Below are 26,464 nucleotides of genomic sequence, written 5' to 3' on the forward strand. Positions count from 1 at the left end.
GCTACCCTCGGTCACCTACAAGTTTTCCCTAAGAGTTCCCTCTCAATAAAGCACACAAAACCAAATTACCAGGCCGTCTTCAGGGACTCAAACCTAAGATGAGGTTTATAAAATTAGGCTGCAAGTGTCATCAAATCTGAGTGCTAGTTAGGTGATGCCACCTGAAATTCAGCTGTTCCTGACATCCCTACCCCACTCCCAACATCACACCTCTCTCATTCATCATTACTACCAAAGACTTGCCTTCCCACCAGCCTCTCCTGCCTCCTGCCCTGTCCTTTCCACACCACCGAGTCCCAGTCTAACCTCTCAGCTCCCATCCCTCCTGCTCGTTCCCGTCCTGTTGCACACAGACTTCCATACACACTGTTCTCAGACTCTCCCAAGAGCCCTCACGCCACCTCCTGCCTTACTGAGAATGAGATTTTCCCAGAGGACCCTGCCACCTCTATGATCTCCCCAAGATGAAGCTGTTCATTCTGCCAAGGTACAAAACTCTCAGGTCAGTGACAGCTCCCCCCAGCCTCCCCGACTCCTCAGGACCACTTTCCAGCCATTATGCCCCCACCCACCCAAAACCCACCTCTTCTGTGTCAGATGCCACGTGGCCATATCATTCAAAGGGACTGAAGGCGTATCCCACGGCACAGCAATTCCCACATACAGAAGTATTAGTGTGACATGGAAGGGCGTCTGGAAGCCCTTGTGGGAGCACGGTTGAAAGCAATAAAACAAGAAAGGAATGGAAATCATCTGAGCATCCACCAACAGAAAGCCAAGCAGAAAAATCTGTAGTGTCACGAGAGACCGTCACACCCTGTGGGAGAAGGTGTTTGGTATTCTCTTGAGCCACCATGGGAGCAGGTGCATGGTATGTAATGGTGAGCCTCGCAGGGAAAAAACTGTCTGTAGACAAAAGGAGTATGAGGTCATTTTGTAAAAGCCAAAGGAGAAGATGCATGTGGATGTCTTTAAGATGAAAACGGTCCTTGGGGGTGAATGACCTTTGTTTAGCTGTGGTTGCTGCTCTTGCCTTAGCCAGGAACTGCTCAGAAGAACCTGCCGATCTCCAGCGTCCATAATAAGAGGGCAGAAGCCATCTAGCTCCTGCTACAATATCTGGATGCTTGTTTTGTCCTCCTGGCGGGAGTCTAATAGACTGCAGTAAAATTCAAAGGCTCTGAGAAGCCCATTTACGAAGCTCTTTAAAACAGACTCCTTGAAGTTGTGTATGGGGTGGACAGGGTGGCGTTCCCATCTCGTCTCTAGACCGGAGAGACACAAGCAGCGGGTATGTCCTGAGCCAGAAGCTTCTCACAAAACGAAAGCCTGATTGCTTCTCCTCAGGTCAGCCCTACCTCAAATTGAAATAAAATAAATCCAGTCAGTTTCTTGTTAGTCGGGGACTGGTGGAAATTCATGACACAGAAACCTATAAGAAAAACTATAGGAGGAGGGTACTTTGATGAGGTATTGAATGCTTTCGTGATGTTTGCCAAGGCTGCTAGAAGCATGTAGCATCTTTGTAATAATGAATATTAAAAGTGAATTTAAGGGCTGGGGAGACCGCTCAGGCAACAGGGTAGAGGCTTGAGGATCTGAGTTCAGATCTCCAACACTCACATGAAAGGCCAGGTGGGGCTGCAGAAAGAGGAGAAAACTGGAGTTAACCGGTCGGACTGGCTGAGCTAGTGAGCTCCAGACTCAGCAAGAGACTTTGTCTTAAAAGAAAAAGGTGGGTCGTGACTAAGGAAGACAATGGACACTGGTCTCTGGCATATGACCAAAGATGTGAATATAGTCAAAGACAGTTTATAGAATGAGAAAAGAGCTTCACCAACCTCACATGGGACAGAGGGATGATCTCCAAAATATACAAAGAACTAAGAAATTGGTCACTAAAGGAACAAATAATCCAGTAAAAAAATAGGGTACAGACCTAAACAGAGAACTCTCAACAGAGGAATCTAAAATGACTGAAAGACACTTAAGAAAATGCCCAACATCAGACATCAGGGAAATGCAAATCAAAATAACTCTGAGATTCCATCTAACACCTGTAAGAACAGCCAAGATCAAAAACACTGATGACAACTTATGCTGGAGAGGATGTGGGGTAAAGGGAACACTCCTTCATTACTGGTGGGAGTGTAAACTGGTACAGCTTCTTTGTTATCAGTATAACAATTTCTCAGAAAATTAGGAAACAACCTACCTCAAGACCCAGCAATACTGTTTTTGGGTATATACCCAAAGGATGCTCAATCATGCCACAAGGACATATGCTCGGTTATGTTCATAGCAGCATTGTTTGTCATAGCCAGAACCTGAAAACAATCTAAATGCCCCTTGACTGAAGAATGGATAAAGAAAATGTGTACATTTACACAATGGAGTACTACACCACAGAGAAAACAATGGCATCTTGGAATTTGCAGGCAAATGGATGGATCTAGAAAACACCATATTGAGTGAGGTAATCCAGACCCCATAAAGACAAATATAATACGTACTCACTCATAAGTGGCTTTTAGACATAAAGCAAAGAAAAACCAGCCTACAATTCACAACCCTAGAGAACCTAGACAACAAAGAGAACCCTAAGAGAGACATACAATACATGGATCTAATCTACAGGCGAAGTAGAAAAGGATGAGATTTCCTGAGTAAATTGGCAACATAGGGATCATGGGAGAAGGTGGAAGGGGAGGGGGGAAAAAGGGAGGGGAGTGGAGAAAAATATATAGCTCAATAAAAACAAAACAAAAAAAAGGAATATAGCCAAGACATTAACACTACACACACACACACACATGCACGCACACACACACACAAACATACACGAACAGGTGTGCACACACGCATATTCACACAAAGAACTGAAAAAGCATCACATTGTGCTTACAGTGTGGCTCCTGCATGCTTCCACTAAAGGCTCTTTTCCAGCTTAGTGGCACCTTCAGGAAGTGAAACCTTGTGAGTAGTTTTCTATTCACTATACTGCCATTATATTCTTGAAGAAGGTAGTGGGACCCCTCTGCTTTGTACCCCTTTAACACCCCAGCTGTGAGGTAAATGGCTTTGCTCAAACATTATGTTACCTTCCAATCATGGACTGGAAGCTCCAAAACCATGAGCCGAAACAAACCTTTCTGATTTATAAATTCTTTAACCCAGCCATCTATTAAAACAACAGAAAGCTAACCCAGCCCATCATGCCTACAGTATAATTATTGCCTAGCCAAAATCCTGGCACAGAAGGTATGGAAGAGTGCAGTGGTCAGGGACAAGGACTCTGGAACTAAGCCATCTGCTGGTTACCTTTGCGACCTTGGGAAGTTTCAAAATGTCTCTACGGATCAGCTGCAATTTGTGACCCAGACAACGCCAGTGGACTCCATTCATACGGACCACAGTGAAAATGGCAGGAGCCCTTGGAAACTCTGCTCTTGGAGCTTTAGTCTTTAAACCAGAACAATACTGGTGCCCACCTCCTGGGTGCTCAGCCCATCAATGCATGTGAGGTACATAAAACTGTGGCTGGAGCATAGTAAATAAACGGTAACAGTTATCCAACACCATCACATCATCACCACCAGGGTCAGGATCAGCACCACGCATCAGGGATGAAGGCTTCAGTGTTTACCGTGGGTGGAGAAACCTTCCCCTGAGAGTTTAATGGCTTGATAGAAGCCATGCCGGCAGGTTGACAGTCTCAGGGTACTCCAGGACAGGAAGAAACTCTCCATGTTCCTGGTCTTTCCACATCTAAATCAACTTTGAACTCTGCCTCTGGGCTTTGTTTGGTTGGATCAAGAAACTTCTCTTCTACAGACTCTGGACTCTGAAAGCTGTTACCTTTCTTGGGCATAACTGGGCTGCAAGGCCACTTCATCCAAATTAAGTCTGCAGAGTGGAATTGACTGACCTTTAATGGATGAGACTGACAGTCTTTCTAAGGGGGGTTCCAGAAAGGTCTACTGTTACCTACAATCCCCAGTGCATCCCAAGGAGCTTGGTCTTAATCATGGGCCCATAAACAAGTCACCTGAAGCCAGACCCTCTGTCATGAGTTCATAGGCAAGTCTGCTTAAGTCAGATCCTCAGAAATAGAGCAGAAATGGATGCGTCACACACAGCAGAACCTGCACAAAGATGCAGGAGGCATTAGGGTCACACCCTGGTATCTTCTGCCACTGGGGCAAACCTGGCTGTTAATGGGAATGACACTTATCTTTCTCCCAGAATGACCTATCCAGAGAATGAGAGCAGGGATTGGCATTGCCCCTCCTGAGGCTTCTCCACTTTGGCTTTCTGCTACTGGTTAGTTTTGCAAAATTAAGGGAAACACACACACACACACACACACACACACACACACACACAAATAGTCAGATCGCAGGCCAGGTCCTCCGTTCATCCTCGGATCACTGTGGCTGGGGGCGTTAGGGCTGCAAGAGTGTCAGGTGGCATCCGGCATGATATGAGACACATCTTCTTGGAAGGGAGCTGGTGTGTTTTGTATAATATCCTTACCTTTCATTTCCTTCATCATTTCTCCTCCTCACAGAGCACCTGTGAATTCACTTCCCACATCTCTTCTCTTAAGCCTGGCAGATTCCCAAGTAGCTGCCTCCTCCCCACCCTTTCCTGCTGTGGGCAACAGCTAAACAGACATGGCCTCATTGTGCTCTGGAGACTTCGCTGTCATCCTCTGTGACATCATTGTGTCCGGACTCCATGTTCTTCATGGCCACTGTCCTCACAAGTCAGTCAACTTTTTGTTAGATTCTTTTGAAAGCTAGAGAAATTAGAATCTTGTTTTACTGTGTGAAGTTGGGGGTACAAAAAGGTATTTAATCCAACTCCTATGAGGTTTGGTTGGGACTTGTGTTAACAATGGGAACAGGACAAACAAAGTACATGAATTAGTCACTTGTGTGCCACCAGGGCCAAAATATTGGACAGTGTTGGGACCAATTGAGTCCTGGCCTTCAGCTGCTCTTCCCTGTCTAGAGCCTTCTAATTGAAGTTACTAGAAGCTGTGCCTAGCCTAGAGGATCAGAGGATGGGATTTTCACCTGTTGGCCATTGACTGTAGGGTATTTAAGCCTCCATGGTGCTTTTAAAGAGGGGCTTTTGTACCAACCATTAGAGGTCCGTGTGTTGGTCTGTCTCTACTTGTGTTTCCTCAACCTCCAGCCCCTTGCCTGAAGCTCGCGAACTGGATTCTAGCACATAGAGCGCAGAAGGGGTCGCGGTGCGTGGCAGGACAGAAACATTTGATTGGAAATAAAGCGTATTGTTCCTAAAGAATGTCACCGTGAAAAGACGTGATGGGGTCTATGGTGGCAGAAACATGTGGCAGGGACTCCTCTGCCACAAGGCCCTATCTGCTGACAGGTTCCAGTCACTGAAGCAGCACCGCACACTAGGGGTCAAGTCTTCAAAACAAGCCTACATTTCAGGTTCGAACCACACCAGCATGCAACACCCTTCTCTGCTACCTTACCGAAGACCTGTTCTAGACCACAGACTCCTGGAGGCGTGAAGCAAACACATTCCCTAGTTTCAAGTGTTGCTCTTATGTTGAGTCCCCAACAGGCTGGGGATGTAATTCTTCCATTATCTTAGAGATGACCGCCATGCTATCGTTTCTTACAGCAAGGTGCTGGCTTGTTGGAGTAGAATAATAATCATAATGATCATGTTGCTAATAACAATTATTGTTTAACCAGTATAAGCTATAGGCTTGTAATTGTCTGTGTGTTTTACTCGCACAGTGACATTTACTTCAAACCGTGTTGGCAAGCCAGCCTAAACCTAAGGATGTAGACTAAAGCAAAGAGTTTGATCTGTCCCCTCCCCCAGCCTCCTCTTTCTATTAGGGGATTTAGTAACCTCTGCCTCTAAATCCCATCCCTCTGGAGGTGCATGCCCAAAATATCCTTACCTTCCCATCTTCCTTGGCAGCTTAATTGCCCAGCAACTCATTTGGAGCAGGCAGAAAACTCAGATTCCCGCGTGCTCCTGCTCCCCCTCCCTCTGCCCCTAGCGTCTTCGGCACTACATCTGAATCACGCTATCAAGCCCTTGATTAGATATCGACTTCTAGAAATTGATAATAACACTAATAGCAGCTACTGTTTATTGAGCCCTTACTAACAACATCTGCTTCTTTGCACAACCACCCTGACTTGGCAACATTACAATTCCCATTTTACAGGTGTGCACGTTGGACAGCCAGTCATTTGCCAAAGGTCACTCGAGTACTAAATGTCCCAGCTGAGAGTTGTGCCTCAATGTGCCTCTCTGCATAAGCTATGCTCTTAACCAATGCTTTTGGACCATTTGTCTTGATAAGGCAGAAATGAGGAGCTGGGGAAGATGCTCGGTTAGTAAAGCATATGCCATGCAAACATGAGGACCCAAGTTCGAGCCCCGAACATGGTGGCTTATACTTGTAACCTTTTTCTATGCAGGCAAGGTGGGTGATTTCCTAGGGCTCTCTGGCCTAACAGCCTAACCTTATTTGTGAGCTCCAGGTCCAGTTGAGAGACCTTGTCTCAATAATCAAAGTGCTTGGCTCCTGAGGAACAGCACTTGAGGTTGCTCTCTAGCTTCCACATGCGTGTACATACACATGCATGTGTAACACTTGTGTATGACCACCCACAAATGAACACACAAACACACACACACACAGATATACAACAAAAAAAAAGCAACAACAAAATGGCCAAGATGGTCTGAGGACATGGGTTTTTCTAACAGAGGGCGTTCGGTGTAAGGGAAACAGAGAGAATTTCCCCTAAGAAGAGAGTCCCAGTTTATCAGTTACCGATGACGAAGGGCCTCTGCTGGATATGGAAACATAGTATGTTAGGAATGGGAATAAGAAATGGCAAACTTCTCTAATGTGAATTGAAAGGTTGGGACCTCAGACAGGAAGGCCCTCCTACCGAGGGACTGATGAACTGAGGAAGCACAATTGAGACTTAGGAATCTTATCCAGTTCTTCTTTTCTTAGGATTTTTTTGTACAGAGTCTTACTATATAGCCCAAGATGGCCTGAAAATTGCAGTGTAGACAAGGTTGGCCAGAACTCACGGAAATCTGCTTGCCTCTGTCTCCCAAGTGCTGGGACTGAAGCTATGCATCACCATGCCTAGCTCTTCTTTGGGAACTTTGAAGTGGGGAAAAGCTGCGTCTCAACTCTTGGCCCAAGCTGTCAGCAGATTTTCTTGTCACTCTGGAGAGGATGCACTCCAAAGTTCTCGACTAACTATCCAGTTCTCTCTCCTGATGTGGCAAACCATACATTCTAGTAAGAGAGTCTCACAGGAAATCCAGTCAGCTCCCCCAAGGCATTGATTAAGGGGGAATTGCCGTGAGAGACAATGAACTTGCAGAAGAGTTCAATGGACAAAGAACAAATTATTGCACTAGCCTTTTATATCAAAAGAGGAGTATTTGTCACAGAAACGTAAGTCTCTCTGTCTTGATTATATCCCAATATGTCTCATGTACTCACCTGAGCAGAGGGAGAAAGAAAGCAAGTCACCGGCTGTGGAATGTGCTAGAGAGGTAAAACAGAGCCACGTTCTAAGACTAGATACTGAGGGATCTCCGATGTCTCTTACACAATCAGGGGTGAATGCTAAGAGCAGGAGACTTGATTACCAAGCAGTTCAAACCTGGAGGCAGATCACGACAGAAGAGGCTTGGTTTGGCACATAAGCTCTTAACCTGAAAGGGGGGCGCTGGCAGATGCAATGGTGGCTGTGCTTGACGCCCCCAATTTCTCCTTACACTGATTCTCAGTCAAGTTGGAAGTTATATCAGGCGCCAGCTCAACCCTCCACTTTATCACCCACAGAGGATGCAAGAGGACCATCATGTTTCCAGTAAGTTCTCAGAGCCACACCCAGGAAGTCCTCCCGCATTTCCCCCACCACACTGCGCCCTTGCCGTCCCCATTTCTCGCAGCATGCCTGCTGGCTATAGTTTCCTTACACCGGCTACCTTCCTTTGACTCATGTGCCGCATGCCTCAGTCTGTCTCCTGGATCTAATGAGCACTGAAGAGAAAGGTGCCGGGTTTTCATGAGATTGGAAACTTCCCTCCATCCCTTTTGTCTCTTAGATGTATATATTCAGTTATGTGGGGCTGAAAAGAGATCATAAGCCTTGCCTGGATTCTTTCTGATTCCTAGCCCCAGTGTGCCTTCCTTTTGCTTTTGATGTTGACACAGACACTTGTAGAACACAGATTATACATCTGTGGGATTTTAATTAATATACGGGAACTCAATTCACACATGCCTCCATGTAGGCAAACACTGTGCCCCTTCAGCGCATTCTAGGTATATCATCTATGTCTTATCATAGGATCTGCTCCATGCTATGCTTGACAAAGGGATGGATGGGTGGATGGATGGATGGCCTCTTTCTATGTGAACTCAAGGTAGAACACCTCTACTTCTTTTCATTTTAACCTGTCTCCTGGGACTTTCTTTTCCACCGCGTTCTCAGCCAAGGCTTCAGAAGGGGTCATCAGACTCTAAATCCCCTCTGTCCCTGCCTGCCGACCTCCTGACTTCAGAAGAAAGCTCTTCATTTGAAACTTCTCCAGCTTTTCCGAAGACAGGAGCAGAGAGAAATGGGCCCTTCATTTAGCTGATTGAACCAACAAAAGAGAAGTTTGAGACAGAAAATGAATATAGATCCTGCTCCGGCAATTAGAGGGAAATCGATAGAAGATCATCAGCGGCATGAGCCCTGCGTAAGTCAGCGTCTCCGGGGAAGGGTTGCCAGAACCGCGTTCATTTCATTTCTGTTTTCCTAACTTAATCCCTGACAAGTGAAGAGAGGTAGGTGGGGTGTGGAGGGGGGAAGGGGGATGAAGGAGGGGCTTGCATAGGGCAGGATGGATGCAGAAAGGAAACACAGACCACGGCCCCGGTGCATGATGGGTAAGTTCGCGGAAAGGAAAGCCTGATTCCGTCTCACGCAGCGTCATGCGTGATCATAGTTCTGGGATTGACTGGAGAATGCACACATGCTATGTGTTATAGCACACGTTTTTTCTTGATTTAATCAATCCCCTACAGAAGCAACATCAATGGGAGTTACTTTTGTATTACTTTAATAAAATACCACGACCAAACGCAGCTTAAGGAAGAGCTGGTTATGGCTTATGGTTCCAGAGGGCCAGATGGCCATAATGACAAATGGCGTATGACAGCAGGTGAGGGAAGCTGAGAGAGCACACCTCAGGCTCACACATAAGCAGAGAGATGGGCAGGGCAATGGCAGGAACCCAGCTGCTCTCAGTGATGTACTTCCTCCTGCAAGGTTCCACCTCCTGAAGGTTCCATAACCTCCCCAAGCAGCACCCCTAACCAGGGGACAAAGTATTCAAGTACATAAGCCTGTGGAGGAATTTCCCATTCAAATCACAACAGGGAGAAAGGGGTATTTTGGTTCACATCCTGGAGGGTGTGGCATCATGGCTCTGTCATGGGCTTGTGCTTGGTGCTTCTTACATCATGGCAGACGGGGCTGGAGAGATGGCTCAGAGGTTAGGAGCACTAGCTGCTCTTCCAGAGGACCTGAGTTCAAGTTCCAGCACCCACATGTTGGCTCACAACCATCTCTAACAAGAGTATGGTGCCCTCTTTTAGCATGAAGACAGTACACTGTATACATAATAAACATCACGACAGATCAGGAAGTGGAGAGCTCAGAGCCAGAAGAGAACATCGCCTTCAAGAGCCCCACAGTGCCCCACTTCTGCTAGTTAGCCACAGTTCCAAAGAGTCCAAAGCCTCCCATTTGTGAATCACATATTCCAAACTCATGAGCCTGTGGAGGCCACTTCACAGTTAACCATAATGCATGGGATTACGGACAGTCTGATGAGGCATGATGCATGCACCTGCAAAATGGGCATCTGGTTCATGAGGAGGGAATGAAACCTCCTACAAGCCCAGACGGCAAGGCACTGGCTACCACGCTAGGGGCCTCATGGGCAGTACGAGATTTTGCAATATTCTCTTTCCCTTCTCTCTAGAACCAGATATATAGGTTCATGGAGACTGCTTTAACAAGGTACAGAAAAAAAGTGTCTAGCTCTAACCTACAGCTTTTAGCTCTGTTTACTTTAAGCCAATATACAGGGGCTTCTACGGAGGCCTTGATTTTGGGCAGAGACCCTGCTGCAAACAGAGAGGGGCCAGCAGTCTATCGGCCCACTGAACTCTGTTCCAGGATTAGGCTAACATGCATAAGGTTGCTCCCAGAAACAAGAAGGAGACAGTCCCAGGTCTCTTGGTTATTTCATATATGGGAAACATACATATGGGCATAGGGGACTCAGACAGCAACGAAGAGCACAGGGAAGCAAAGTTGAGAGAGAAGTGGTGGGGTGTCTCAGTATGTGTGGCCAGGTCCCCGCCTGTCAAACTGTAGGAACTTAGGGTTGAAGCCTGGAGGAAGGTCAGGGACCTGACCAGAAGCCCACAAGTAAACTGGGTTCTAGGATTGGCTTGACACTCTTCAGCACAGGCGCAACACAACTCCCTCATTTAGTAGAGGACCAGGTGTCTCTCACCTCCACCACGCAGGTGTCTGTAGGTTCTGGAAGAGGGCAGAGCTAAGGATGAATGAAGCAAGAGGTTTAATTTTGCTCTCAGAAAAGGAAGCTGGCACCCAGGACCCGACTGCAAAGGGTGTACCCACCTTCAAAAGCACTGGGACCATCACTCCTCTTGATCCAGAAGCAAGCAGGAAGGATACAGAGGCGCTGCCACCAGGAGGCTTCCAGAACAGTCAGCCTCCGATGCAGTGGTGTGATCAGCCAATGGCTAGAGAAAAGCAGAGCTGGCCTGTGGAGCCAGACTAAGTATCTTGTGGTAGTCTTTAGCCTGGATTGTTCTAGCTTGGGGGGGTCACTGGGAAGCAAGCAAGGTGAAATGATGTGGTCCTACTGCAGAGCCCTCTGCACTCAGAATGTGGCATCTCTCTTGTGTGTGACACAGCCATGCGGTTCAGCCCCAGCCTTTAACACCAGGTTGCGGAGCGTGGAGATCAGAAAGAGTGGATGGGAGCAAGCATCAGTTACTGGGCCTGGCGTGAGTGAATTTGCACACATGACTCAATTTCTGCTTGCCTCAGTTGTTTAGTTTGTAAAATGGAGAGTCCTACCCATTTCAACAAGAATCCCAGCTTGAGTTTAAGTGAAGTTCAGATAGATTTGGAGTGGACTAATCAGAAACTACTTGACGTTTTATCAGTCCATCAATCTAAGCCTCCATACCTGCGTGCATCCATTCATCCATCCATTTATCCATCATTCACTGTTCCTTCATTCTTTCCACTCACACACCCACTCATCTACCAGTCCACATAGTGACCCGTTTATCCATCCTCTTTTCCTCTCCTCCATCCACTTCTGTATCCATCCATCCATGCGATCCGTGTATCCACTTCCCCACCCAAGCTTCACCGCAACATTACCAGCTATTCCAGCAGTAAAGCAAAGCCAAAACAGTCTGTGCTTGGGGCATTTAGGAGTTGCACGCAGCTGAGTCTGAGGGTCAAGTTTAACATAAAACATCTTCACACAGCGAACACAGCTATCTCCACTTTGAGATGCAGAGACACTCTCTGGAGAGAGAACTGGACGAAAGCCAGAAGGAAGGACAGGCTGGAGGAAGAAAATGAGGTAGAAGCTAGCCTTCTTGGGGCCACAGCCTCTGCTCGGAATCGGGTTGCCTTGGTGACAAGAGCATCCTGCTGGCTCTTCCCCTGCAGTGAACTTTGTGTGAGAGAGGAGAGGGAGAAGGCAGGAGTACTAATTACGCGGCTCACTAATACCTTTGTGCACCTCATTGTAAGTCCTGGGCTGTGAGGGGCTTGGCACTCGTTCTGCCTACAAGAGCAGATGGCCTCGTACTAGCCACCATGTTGCCGTGGGCATCCTCCATGGTTCTCAGGTGAGCTTTCAGTCCTTCTCTTTCAAATGAGGCAGATCTGAATCTCACTGACCTTGGTGCTGGGAGTCCAGTCCTGCTGCTTAATACTAACAAGGCCATTGTTAGTACCTGTTCTACCAAACCCAATCATTTTGTTCTTGACATTTTATTTTCTAAATATAAAAGTAATTCTTGATTAATTCAGAAAATTTGGAAAGCACACAGAAAAAAAAACATAAAGGAAGCAAAAAAAAAATCAGTAATCTGATGCCAAATAGACAAAGTTAACATTTAGAAAATACTTGTTCACAGAAACACATATGCACATATACGTCAATACACACATGTAAACACACATATGAACCCATATAGATACACACATACATACACACACCCCTACTCACATAAATAGATACATACATGTACATACACAGTCATATACATGTACATATATCATATACACACATATAAATGCATACACACATACATATACTAACCCACAGACATACATAAAACACACATAGATAAATACATGCACACCATGGTGTTTATCTTTCTTGTATTACAGCCCTCTTTAGCTAGCGATATGTTAACACATTTTCATCTGTTAGTAAATATTCTCCAGCAGCTTCATTTTAATAGCTCCTACTGTCTCACATTATGGATATTCTATACTTTGTTTTACCAATTGCCTATGGGTGGCTCTGCAGATTTTTTTCCAGGTTTCATTAACATAAATAATGCTTTATTGAATGCCCTTATGCATAAACAGTTTGCATATATATTGGCTTTGATCATTAAGATAAGTTCTTGGAAGGGAAATGGCTGAGTCAAATATATAAATGTGTGTCTTAAAGGCCTTTGATAGATATGGCCAATTGCCCTCTGAAAAGGTTGCACCAGCTCACACTCCTTCCAGCAGAGCCCAGGAAGCCCAATTCCCTACACTCATTGCTGATTTAATTTGCCAAGCTTTGTTTCCAGCCAGGCCGAGTCTGCTCTCATAAGTTTATTGTCTATTTGTAATTTTTCTTTAGTGAATTGCTTATTTATGTCAATTGCCCATTTTTATGGGCTTGGTTATCTTTCCCTTTTTGACTTCGGAGAGCGCTTCCTATGCATCAACCTTTAATCTATAATATATGCTTATTATACTTCCCCCAGTGCGCCATTTGCGTTTTAATTTTGCGTATGATGTTTTTTTGACCCACAAGAAGGTTTTGTTCTTAAGTAATCGAATTCATCAATCTTTTCCTTTATTGTTTTGCTTAGAAAGGCCTGCAAACTTAAGCATGTTTAAAAAGGCTCAAATAACCCAAGTTTATAAAGCCTCCTTTCAGACATATTTAAGAAAAAAATCTTTGGAATTTTTGTACGTGCAAACCACATGTATCTTGGTCATACCCACCTCCTACTTCCTCCACCAAGCCCTCCCTCTCCCAGCACATCTCCACCCCAATCTCATATTTATTTTCTCTCTCTCTTTCCACTTTCACTTCCTCCTTTCCTCTTTTTAATAACTCGCTGAGTCTAATTAGCGCCACTCATGTGGGCTTGGATGGGACTCACCCAGTGAGGCATGGGTCACCTACCAATGACTCAAGTGACACTCTTCCCAGCAGCCATAAGCTGCCAATAGGGATGGGGCCTGGGGATCCTTTTCCCACTGGATGCTGGATTTTTTTGACTGGCTTGATCTTACATGCAGGTCACCACAGCTTCTGTGAATTCACGGGTGCAACAGCCTCATGACTAGAGGCCAGCATTTTCCAGCGCTCCTCCCCATCCTCCGGCACTTACATCTTTCCAGCCCTTCCTCCCTGTTCTCTGGGCATAAGAGGAGGGTCCAAACAGATGATCCATCTAGAGCTGAGCGTGTAGTTACTTAACTCTGCATTTGAATAGTTCTGAATCTCTGCAGCTTCTCTGACCAAGGCTAAGAGCGGCACAAATCCGTGGAAACGAACATGAATATTTAGAAGGCAATTCGATCAGATTCTCTTATGGTTTCAGTTTTTATGATTAACTCTTTAAGTACCTGAAGTTAATTAAACGAAATACCATTGTTTGCTACACAGCTGCAACCTTGATTTCCTGCTCTCAGTGAGTCCATCCTCTCAGATCCACACCTCCACTTCTCCTCGTCTGAAGCAGACCTGTACGCTTTACATAATGTCAAGTATCTTTTAAAGGGAGAGGGATTTCTCTGGATAGGGTAGTGGCTAGGCTAGAAACAGGAGTTGGGGGATCTATACTGCTTTCATCCTATCCTGGGTCAGGACTTCATAGTCTATCAGATATAAATAATGTTGTTGTTGTTGTTTAAAGAAATCTCTGAGTCCAATTAGTGCTGCCTTCATGTGCGTGGGCGTGGGGTCATCCTCTAGGGCTTAGCATATCTGCTCTGGGAGTCTGCCAAGAGAGGGGGGTGGATAAAAGACCATTTCTGCTTAGTGCTTTGCAGTGTCTATACCCGCTGTGTTGTGGGTGCTGGTGTGAGCCTCACAGAACCCTCTTGGAGAGGAAGACATGACCCTAGCGGCTCCAAGGGCTCAGCGGTGTTAACTGTGGGTAGCTCACAATGTCCTAGGCAACTGCTCTTCCTCTTCCAGGGCTGTGAACTTGCCCCGGGGCCGTGTGCTATTCCACAGTAGCCTGATTCCCATAAATGGCCATCTAGTAGAGTCTTAGGCGCAGTGACCTTTGGAGGGATCACTTAGCTGTAGGATCTAAGGACTCTGAAAGCCATTGCATCCAAACTAAAGTCCTCTGCTTTTCCCTATTCCACTCACCTGGGCTTGCCGGAGACGACTCCCTCCTTCAGTGCCTCCACCTCTGAGCATTATACACTCCCGATGCAAATGACCACCATAGCATCTGCTCCCAGGAGACCTCTACCTGAGAAAGCCAAGAGGTCTTGGCTTCCATTTGCCAAAGGATGAGATGGGGAGGGAGAGTAGATGGGAAGGTGATCTCTGGGGATACTGCAGGCTGACATTGCCTAAGCTAAATCCAGCAGGCTTGGCACGGTCTTCCTTAGGAGAGCTTTATGTATTATGCACAGGCCATCTCTTGAATTGCGTAATGGTCTCTGAACAGAAGGACCATTTAGCATCAGAATTATGAGTTTTACTTTTAACAACAGAATTATAGCTTCAGAAACTCTCTCCTGGACAAATGTGCACCAATTAGGCCCTATGCTCAGGGCCCAGACACTAATAAATGTCATGATTTAATTGGCTTGTTCTCACCCAATCCTACATTGTTGCTTCATTTCCTTGGTCTGAATAAAACAGGGTCCTTATTATAAACATAAGTAGGTTCTGCCCATAGGCCTAGTCACATGACTGCTTCCATTTTCTGCCTGATATGAACACCCTGTGTGTGTGTGTGTGTGTGGGGAGAGAGAGAGAGAGAGAGAGAGAGAGAGAGAGAGAGAGAGAGAGAGAATGAGAGTGATTTGGAGGACCAGGTTTCTTTGCCGATCGATGACGGCACAGGCGATGGGGCAGCCAGCTCTCCTGAGATGTCTAGATCTAATCACACATTTTGCTTTTTCAGTTTTGGCTGCAGCAAATTCAACTCAATATCCCCAGACAATAAGAAGATTTATTATCTCATATTACAAGTCAACCAGAGGCAGGGCAATCCTAGGGCTGATTAACTCAGGGGCTACTGAGGTCATGGAGTACCTGGGTTCTTTTGGTATTTTCCCTCTTCTATATAGAAGATCTTTCTTATATGTAAGATATATCTATATCTTGGCTTTGTCTTAAGTTGGGTTCTCCTTAGAGTCACATCTGCTTCCAGGCATCACAAGGCTGTTGACAATGACAGAAAGATAAGACACCTTTAATCCCAGCAGTTGGGAAACAGAGGCAGGAGGATCTCTGTAAATTCAAGGGCAGCCTGGTCTATAGAACAAGTTCTAGGGCTACACAGAGAAGCCCTGTTTCAACAACAACAACAACAAAAGTCCTTCTCTTTCCTGGGTACTTTTAAGAGCAATCATACCACTTTGTGATATTCATATTAGTCACATCACGGCTGTGGGAGTGAGCCATCAGCACCCCCCATAAGAAGAAAATAAGGGCCCTCCAAGTGTTCCCACCTGCTTAGGAATGCTACCTGCAGATGGTTGGTTCACAGTGTCTTCTCTCAGAGCTTCCTTTTCTTTCTAAAGTTGGGCCTTACCCAGGGTCAAGTGCCGTCCCAAGACAGCTCCTATCCCACAACTGACTGTGTAGTAGAGCCACAGGCTCAGTCACCTCTGAGGGGCCACTGAGCTGTGGAAAGTACCATGATCTCAGGCATCTATTGATTGCACCCTAAGTCAAGGCCTCCCCATCCCCAGTCCCATCCACCTGCCTCTGACCTTTCCAGAGATGACCGTCTCCCCTCCCACCTCCCAATGAGAACCCCGTACGTTTTCTTCATAGGTGTCTGGCCAGAAATGAAACCCTGTCACTGGCAGCGAGTACCAGAATGACCACAGCTCAGGTTCCAAATGCACAGGCTGGGTTAGGCCCATCACACATGGACAAGCTGGAGATGGTGGACATCCAACAGAGCAGGGAGTTCATCAAGAAGAGGGAAATAAAAGACAGGGGCAGAAATTCAGGGCAGGCAACCACCAGCTTGCCACGCATACAAATTTACATGAGGAAAGACGAGGCAAGAATGTTTTGCCTTGGGGTATCATATTAGACCTAAAAGTGGGATCAAAAATGGTAAAGTGAGGGGATGGGTCTTACATGCCCCAAGTGCATGGGAGTCTGAATCCCACGTATACAACATCCTGCTCTGTCATGTGCCCCTCCATAGCTCATATTTAAATTCTGGTCTGTTTGGCATAATTTTTTTAAAAAGGTGTCTGTCTGTCTGCATGCCACATGTTTGTGGACGTCTAAGGAGTCCAGAAGAGAGTGTCAGATTCCCTGAAGCTGAGATTTCTTACAGTTATGAGCCACCAAAGATAGGTGCTGAGAACTGAGCTTGGGTCCTCAGGAAGAACAGTGAGTGCTCCTAATGGCTGGGTCATAGCTCCAGCGCCTGGTATGGAATCTTGGGCACATTCCCCTCTCCTCCGTTCTTAAAGGATCCTCTGTAGTTGAGTGATCACAGAGAAGGGGCTGGCAGGGAACCAGATAAAGAGAGCTATGAACAGTAGGGTGTTTCTGAACCGCCTACAGATCTCCTATGGCCATGGGGCAATCGCCAATGCCCCCCCACCCCCCCGTATTTTAGCATAGTCCTTGGCCGTTAAGGTCAGAGCAAACCCTGGTACAGATAAAAGGAGTCTACAAGAGGCCGAAAGCTCTGTGCACAAGCTCTGAGCCCCACGTTTGTCCTTGTCTCTGTGCTCAGACAACAAACAACATGCTAAGTATTTTTAAATTCTAGGAGAGGTGACTGCCCAACCATGATTTGTCGATAGTTACACAGCAATGCTAGTCTGATAGTGGCTGGACGTCTGGGACAGACAGACGTCATTCATCTTTTCAAAGCCTTGGAGTGGGGAGGGGGGGATTTCTGTAAGCCATTGCCTTCATCCGGAAAAGCTTATCCAGGATTGATGAGTTCCCAGATGGGGAGTGATGCGCACTGTCAGCCGCATGGGTACATTCCCAGCAAGTCATGTCAGACTGACCCGAGCTCCTCCATGGCTGGGCTCTCTTGAGGATGACAGTGGGATTCACAGTAGACATAAGGCCAGCCCCCATAGGAAACAGAACTCTCAGTCCCATCTTGCTCAATCTTGACAGCAACAGAGATGCCACAGGCCTGGCTGGTTTCCTGGTGTCTTTTCCAGCGAGAGGCCAGCATTAATCACCGAGGACCCCCAAACAGACAGTGGGGATTCTAAGCTGTGTGGCTGTCCGTTCACACATTCATCTCTGCGCTCACTCAGTCCTCCATCACTGCAGGATTTTCCCATGTGCTTGCTGAGTGTCCGGGGATGCCAAATACCGAAACTACAATTGGGAGTAAAGCAAAGCCACTCAGGGCTCCAGTTCCTGTCCAGTGCAGTGGGACAGCAAAGAAAAGCCTGCACTTGAATCCACTGTCCTGTGCTTGTACTCGGAGTGCTTTTCAATGTTTAATGTATCACATGTATGTCTGTGAACTCCAGCCAAAATGTAAGTCCAAAGCATCTGACCGTCACTTGCCTCCACAGGGAAATAATGTCTGTATTTATTACATTTCTTGTTGCTGTATCAAAATTCTGACAGAAGGAACCTAAGCGGGGAGGGTTTATTGTGGTTCATGCATCAAGGATATATAGTTCATTACTGTGGGAAGGGTACGGCGGCAGGAACGTGAGGTAGCCAGCCACATGGTGCTCACAGTCAGGAAGTAGAGTGTCGCATGTTAGCGCTCAGCTCACAATACTCTTTCTTTATGCATTCTGAGACCCCGGCCAAAGGATTAGCACCACTCACATTAAGGGTGGGTTTCCCACCTTGATTTTAATACACTCTAGAAGGTTCCTCACAGATGCTTCCAGATCCTGTTCAAATGACAGTGTTAACTGTCCCGAAGTTTTTCCCAATGGACTCAATGCTGGCGCCCAGGGATCTCTTTTGTATATATGTAGAATTTCTGCATCCCCCAACAGTGATGGGAAGAAGGTGAAGAATCAGCAGACATGTTGAGTTGGTGCTGAGAGGGACCTCTGATTCCCTCTGCCAGCTCTCTGCTCCTTCTCCTCTGGGGGAGGAGCAGGAGGAGGAAGAAGAGGAGGAGGAGGACAGGAAAGGACGTGCAGAGACTGGATGGCTCTGAAATCTTGGTGAGATTAGATCTGCCTGTTAAATTGCCTGTGCTTCCAGGGTGGATTTGGGGAGCTGAGGGGAGGCAGAGGTGTGGAGGCGGCTGTGTCTGCTCTTTCATAAAGAACAGGCAACAAAGGAGACCAATTTCCTGGTTCTTACTGCAGAGCCTGGGAAGAGAGACAGTCTAGACATGTAGCACCTAGCAACCTGAGGCCCAGTGGAGAGTTCCTAACGTGAGATCACTCTTTAGGGGTGGGCCTGTGGCTTGCTCTGGTGGCAGAGGCACCTGAAGAAGTCGGCCCCAACAGACAGTGTCCACCACTCCATCCTGACCCTCTCATACCTACTCTCACTGAGAAACTTATGTTCCGGAGGGTGGGGGACAGGAGAAGACATCCCCATGAACCACATAAGGACTTCACTGTGAATGGATGGTTGGTTGCTCATTGACTTGCTTACATTCTGAACATCCCCCCAAATAATTTCATGAACTTTAGATTGACTTCCCTGTAGCCTCAGGTTTCCCAACCTAGCTTTGGTCCACTGGAGAAATTATCAGTTATGTAAAAATAAACTTGATCCTAAAGGCATAACTCTGAGGGCTGGAGAGATGGCTCAGCTGTTAGGAGCACTTGCTGCTGTTGCCGAGGACCTGGGTTTGGTTCCCAGAAGCCACATCCAGCAGCTCACAACTACCTACTACTCCAACTCCAGGGGGTGTGAAACCCTTCTTTGGCCTCCTCAGCAATGTACACACACACACACACACACACACACACACACACACACACACACACAGAGAGAGAGGAGGGGGGGGGGGGGGGGGGGGGGGGGGGGGGGGGGGGGGGGGGGAGGGAGGGAGGGAGAGAGAGAGAGAGAGAGCAGGAAGGTGAAGAAATGATAAAATAAATATTTTTTTTTAATTTTGTGCTAAAACCTTGGAAAACCCAGGGTGATGAAAGGGCCATCAGATCACGCACACTTCAGGACTGGGAGTGGGAGAAAGGGATTTGTGGAGTTGCCTATCTGAGTCCTGGCTGCTTTGTGTGATGTGCTTGGAGTTCAGGCCTACCCCACAAAGCCTAGCTCTCCCATACTTGGCAGCTAGGACTCCCATGGGGAAGTAAGATGGTTTCAGCCATAACATTTCATCTTCTTGTTTCCAGTAGCTTCAAGTCTGTGGAATTCTTTTCTCTACTTCTGCAAAACGCAAAGAACTTTTGACCTTGGAGTAAAGTGAAGGGGCCCTGATTGACCAAGAGTCTCAGGTTTACCTACTCGGGCCAGGCTAAGCTGTATGTCTCTGTGTCTCTTCTCTAGTGTGCTAGCCTGTAAAACATGGGGGTTGGGCAGTTTCCAGAAATGCACAGCTTCACTGAATGTACACCATGCTGTGGAAACGTAGAATGCAAGGAGAAGAAGCTGAGTCTGGCTGGGTCAGACCGTGCTAGCACTGGGTGGTGGCATGTGGACTATTGCAGCCGCACTGCAGAACAAGCCAAAGAAGCATATGCTCTATGACCCTGCAATCTTCCAAAGAAAACTCTACACCAGCCCAGAGAGACATGTACAAGAACATGCATGCCCCATAATGTTGCAAGGGATGGCCCTGCTAGCTTAGCCCCGAAATAACCACACAGAAATTGTATTAATTAAATCACTGTTTGGCCCATTAGCTCTAAATTCTTATTGGCTAACTCTTATATATTAATTTAGCCCATTTCTATTAATCTGTATATCACCACGAGGCCGTGGCCTACCAGCAAAGTCTCAGCACATCTATCTTAGGCATTGGGTCCATGGCATCTTCCTCAGACTCTGCCTTCTTCCTCCCAGCATTCAGTTCTTCTGTCTTCCCTGCCTACCTAAGTTCTGCCCTGTCAACTGGCCAGGCAGTTTCTTTATTCGTTAATGCTAATCACAGCACACAGAAGGGATTCCCACATCACCATGATGTGTAGAAGAGGGAGCCAGAGACAAGCAAAATGTCCTTGGAAGACAAGGAGGCAATGAAATGAGGTGTGTGCACAGCAATATGGGCGGAAGCCAACACGGGAAGGGGAGACACAAGAAACATGGTCAGACTTCTATGACTAATGCAACCCTTATTTCCCAAAGGTGTGTATGCGTTCAAGAATTCACTCAGAGCATGCGTGTGGATGCCAACAGCAGGAGGTTGGAAAACTGAGAAAGGGAGATGCACATAAATGCCTAAGTTGGAGGGGGCATCTTGTGTGAGTTGTCACACTAGCAGCTCACAGACCCAGGACGCTCTGACTGCAGCTCCTGCATCCTGAGATAGCTCACCGAAGGCAGATCTAGGAGGTCCTACAAGTCTAATATAGGGATCTAAGAAAGAAGGTTGGGGATAGGGAGGCAGTGAAAAGAGACAGAAATTTCAGTTTCTTTTGTCCTTCCCTGTTGTGTGTGTGTGCGCGCGCGTGTGTGTGTGTGTGTGTGTGTAACTTTGGGGATGGTGCTTGTACACGTGTGTGCACATGGGTGTGGGAGTCAGAAGTCAACCTCAGATATTTTCTCAGATGCTGTCCACCATGATATTTGAAGCAGGGTCTCTCTCATGGGCCTGGAAATCACAGTTCGAAGCGGCTGACCGGACAGCAAGCCCAAGGACCCGCTTGTCTGTACCTTCCAAGTTCTTACAGTACAAGCAAGTACCGCCATGCCCCGCTATTGTGTGTAAGTTGTGAGTTCTAGGGCTCAGACTGAATTCCTCATGCTTGCATAGCCAGCACCCTCACCTCTCTTTGATTTATATTTTTCCTACAGCTCAGTCTATTTGTTGAGCCCTCTGAGACAGGGATCTCCATCCATCACCCCTTGACATCCTTCCACCATCCTTAAGGTTTCAGTTAAAGCAGTCAACTTCAACCCTAGGCCATTATGGATAGAATTGCCCACTTATGCCTCCAGTATTCCATAACCCCACCATGACTACCATTCACTTCTCCAGCTCCCAGCAGGCACCGGGAGCGACCCACCTGCGCCACTTCCTCCCTACTGTGCCTGGCTGCTTGCCTCTATACTGGTGTATTCTTCTTCCTGGAGAACAGTGACCTGTCCTGTTCTCACACCGAGTGTGCCAAAAGCATGTCTTACTCCTGACATCTGGCTCAACTCTGACTTAAACACTTGTCTCTGATCTCTGAGACCCTACACTGGTGTCACCCTATGTCACCTGGCTGTTGTCAGGAGGCAGGTGGACAGGCTCACCCTGCAGGGCAGCAGGGTGGCATCTAGGTGTGGCTACTCCAGGCCCACCACTCTTGACTTGGGCTGGACTGCAGGGAAAGAGGGGAGGTGTGGTCCCAAGGTCAAACTGCTGATCTCCAAGGACACTAGCAACTGCTACCTGCCAAGACGTAGGGAGCCACTTGGAGACAGAGCTCAGAGGAAATGCCTTTCTGTGGCAGACGAGTTTGATTTCCCGGGAGGAGCCCAACAAGGCCCTTGAAAGGCGGACATCAAGGTGGGAAATCAATTGACTTTTAAGTTTTCACCTTGATGATTGATCTACTGCTCCGAGCCCCCTTCTTTCCCCTCCTTCTGTCCAGTCTCTGCACGGGGCCTCTCTGGCTTCAACACTTTTTCTTTCTCATCTTTAAAGTGCAGGGTTTCTTGATTCTGATCAGGAACCCAGAATACACTGCTTTATGCAAACTGACCAGATATATTGGTCACAGGCTGCCAAATATCCTTCATTTTCTCTCTAGGAGAGAGACCTCGTTAACTCACTAGGAAGGAAAGGAAGAAAACTCACTCATTGAGTTCCTTCACGTCCTCTTATAAGCCCACCGTGCCCTTCTAGATGTTTCTATCCCCTCGGTCCTATTCAGCTCTGTCTTTGGAATCCCAAGTGCTGATCAAGGACTCTGGAATTCAGAGCCGGACCTTGTGCGATGCCTGACACGTGCCTTGAAAAGCTAGCAGAAGCAGGACTGAAATAGACACTCTGGTATGCTACCTCCTTGCTACAGGACCAGCAGAGTACCCCAAGCAGAATGGGCATCACAGCTGGGCTCCCCAGAAAGGACCTTGAGCACAGAGTGTTCAAATACCCAAGAATCCTGCTCCTGAGCACCAGGGGGTTTAGAAACACAGGAGACAGCAGTGCTCAGCATGGTCAGGAGTGGAGGTCTCCGGTAACAGAATTGCCAGACAGAGTTCAAAGCGTCTTTATAGCCTTGTTGAAATGTAGACTCTGCTTGCTGGAGTGACATGATGACATTTGTCTTTCCATGCCCGGCTTATTTTGTTTAATAAGGTGATCTCCAGTTCCTGCAAATGGTATGCTTTCCTTCTGGATGGCTAAGTAATGCCATTAGTACATATCAATAAAAGATCACTAATGTTTAATACACAATTTAAAAAATCAAAATGAATTTGATTTTCAAATAAGCCATAAGTTTGCTTTCACTGTAAGTATATTCTTAACACTGCACGGAGGCATGCTTGCTCCAAAGGAAATACTTGATTATTTAGAAATTTAGATTCAAGTGAGCGTGCTATATTCTTTTATATGAAAGTCTTGCCTACGTGTATGTCTGTGTATGACTGATGCCCTCAGAAGCCAGAAAAAAGTACTGGATATCCTGAAACTAGACTTGCATGTGGTTGTTAGCCACCTTGCAAGTGCTGGGAATTGAACCTGGAATTACTAGAAGAGTAATTGTGCTCTTAGCTGTTGATCTATCTCTCTATAGACCCTGCTATTATTTTTTTTTTTGAGACAGAGTCTTATGTAGTCCAAGCTGGCCTGGAACTCACTATATAGAAGATGATGATCTTGAATTTCTAATCTACCTGTTTCTACCATCTGAGTGCTAGGATTGAGCCACCACACATGGTTATACAGTGCTGGGGATCAAACCCAGGGTTTTGTGCATGCTAGGCAAGCCCTCTACCACTGAGTCATGAGCTCAGCCTCACTGTGCTGTATTCTATCTATCATCTATTGATGGAGGTGGGTCTTGTAATAATAAAGAAACTGCCTCGGCCCTCATAGGACAGAAAATTAGGTAGGCGGAGTAGACAGAAGAGAATGCTGGGAAAAAGAAGCTTAGGAGGAGTCGCCATGATGCTCCCACTCCAGACAGACGCAGGTTGAGATCCTCTCTGGTGGGCCAGCTCGTGGGCTACACAGAATATTAGAAATGGGTTAGAACAATATGTAGGAGCTAGCCAGTGGGAAGCTGGACCTAGCCGGGCCAGGCAGTGTTTGAAGGAGTACAGTTTCCGTGTAATTATTTCTGGGTATAGGCTAGCCATGCGGGCGGCTGGGTGCCGGGGACGCAGCCCTGCCGCCGCTCCTATTTCAACAATCTATCTATCTATCTATCTATCTATCTATCTATCTATCTATCTATCTATTATTTCTATTTTTTTTTGATATATGGTTTCTCTGTGTAGCCCTGGCTGTCCTGGAACTTGCTTTGTAGAGCAGGCTGGCCTCCAACTTACAGAGATCCTCCTGCCTTTGCCTCCTGAGTTTTGGGATTAAAGGTGCACACCACTGCTATCTGGCTGTATTTTTATTTGCTCCATATGGCAGCTCTTCTTTGTAGGTCACATGAAAAGGTCCAGATTTGAAGAAGAGCAGTGTGACCTCTTCTGTGTCCTGGACCACTGCTTTGGGTGCTTTATGGAGACAGGTCCTGAGTGAGGGAGACATCTTAGATACACAACTCTAAGTCCTTCCATGCAGGCATCCATCAGCCAGGTGGCTTCTGCCAACCAAGCATGCTACTATCCTTGCCATGCCCAACTCCAGTTACTCAGTGCTTATCATGTAGGCATGAGCACCACCAATGTGACAGGTCAGGTTTGGAGAAACTTTAAAACCTCACAGGGCAAGTTATCTGTTCATCCTAACTCTGCAGACGGCTCTTGAACTGGGCACAGACCACCGGCATGACTGAGCTGTCGGGCAGGAAGGTTTGGGCTGTGTTGTGCAGGGTGCAGTGGAATGCTGGGTCTCTATTGCTGTATTTGGACTCTGCACGAATCCATTTACCCTTCTGATGCTCCTATTGCTTGCTTTATAGGAAATTTTGTTTCCTTTCCTGTGACTGTTAGTGTCTTCCCATCGATCACATCACTGTCACCTTGAGACAGCCACACACCAGGGAAGAGGAGGACATGCAAGCCGTGGAAAAGGATGTGCAATGGCATAACATGGTGTCTTATGGAAATCAAAGAGAGTTGGGGTTTGTGGGTCAGCTTGGGAAGAGATTTGAATTAAGAAATAGATGCTTTCAGGGCCAAAGAGATGGCTCAGCAGTTAAGAGAATTTTTGTTGCTCTTGCAGAGGACCTAGGTTTGGTTCTCATTACCCACACTCCAGTTCAAGGGGATCCAATTCTTCTTCAGGCCTCGGAGGGCAATTAAGCACGTATGTGGTGCGAATAAATATATGCAAGCCAAGCATTCATACACATAAGATAAAATAAATCTTTTTAAAAAGCAAATGAACACTTCCAGCACATGCCTGCGGAAAAGAGAGGAGCTGGCATTCTGAGCTAAGGTGCTCCAGGCCATGTGCTGAAGACACATGCTCACGGGAGAGCAGAGTGCTAGTGTTATGCACGTCTTAGACTGGGTGGTAAATCAGGTAGACGAGGCTCCATCTGGGTCTAGGGACCCATCCATGTTCTCTTTCAGGAAAAAGAATTGAAAGTCAGCAATGCCAGGTTGGTGGTGGGGGCTCGGGGCCCAGTCTTTCACGGCTACTGCTGAACTCACACTTAGTGGATTTTGGAGAGCTGCTAGCCACACCAGGACCTAGAGACATTTTAAAGGCTTTCAAGGTGTAAGAAAGGCTTGCTACCCTTACACGCACTCTGTGTGTACATACTGCATGTGTGTTTAAGTCTATGTGTGGGTGGGTGCCCACACATGTATATGATTGTGGAGGCTAGACATTAATATCGGATGTCATTCAGTCATTCTCCACCTTAAATTTTGAGATGTATTTTCTTATTGATCAAAGAACTGGTCAATTCAGGTAGACTGGCTAGCCAGCAAACACCAGAAAGCCCCCTAACTCCATGCCCCTAGTGCAGCCACATGCTTAGTGCCAAGATTTTCTCATGTGGGTGTTGAGGATTGAATATGTGTCCTCAGGCTTGCTTGTAAGCACTTCATCTACTGAGCCACCTCCCCAGTCCCAATAGCACCTTCTTAATGTCTTGAATATACTTTGACTAAAATGAAAATACTAACAATAAAATAAGCTACCCCCAAAATATACTAACCTAAAACAGTTGCCATTTCTTTCCAAGCCTATAGATGTGCAGGTATGCTGGGGTGCTCCTGATTCAGGCTGTACCTCAAAAGCTTGGTTGGACAAACTGTTCTTTGTGTATTATTCTGGAGTCCAGAATCTTCTCCTGATGTAAGAAGGACAAGGAGTACTGTGTGCTGCCTCTACAGGTATCTCACCTTGAGACTTCAACCTCACTCCTCACTACTGAGAACAGAAGTCACAGAATGGAGACATTACAGGTTGGACATGTATGTAACAGTATTCATTATTTTCCTCTTTGCTATGATTAAATTCTTGACAAAAGTGGGGTGAGGAAGGAAGGGTTTGTTTCGGCTCACGACTCAAGGGCACAGTCCACCATGGTGGACAAGACACGGAGGTAGATGTGTGACACAGTACATGTGATTGCATCCACAGTTGGGGAGCAGA

Source organism: Alexandromys fortis, unplaced genomic scaffold (assembly GCF_014885135.2).
Source record: "Alexandromys fortis isolate MF-2015 unplaced genomic scaffold, M_Fortis_MF-2015_v1.1 scaffold_26, whole genome shotgun sequence".
NCBI classification, from domain to species: Eukaryota; Metazoa; Chordata; class Mammalia; order Rodentia; family Cricetidae; genus Alexandromys; species Alexandromys fortis.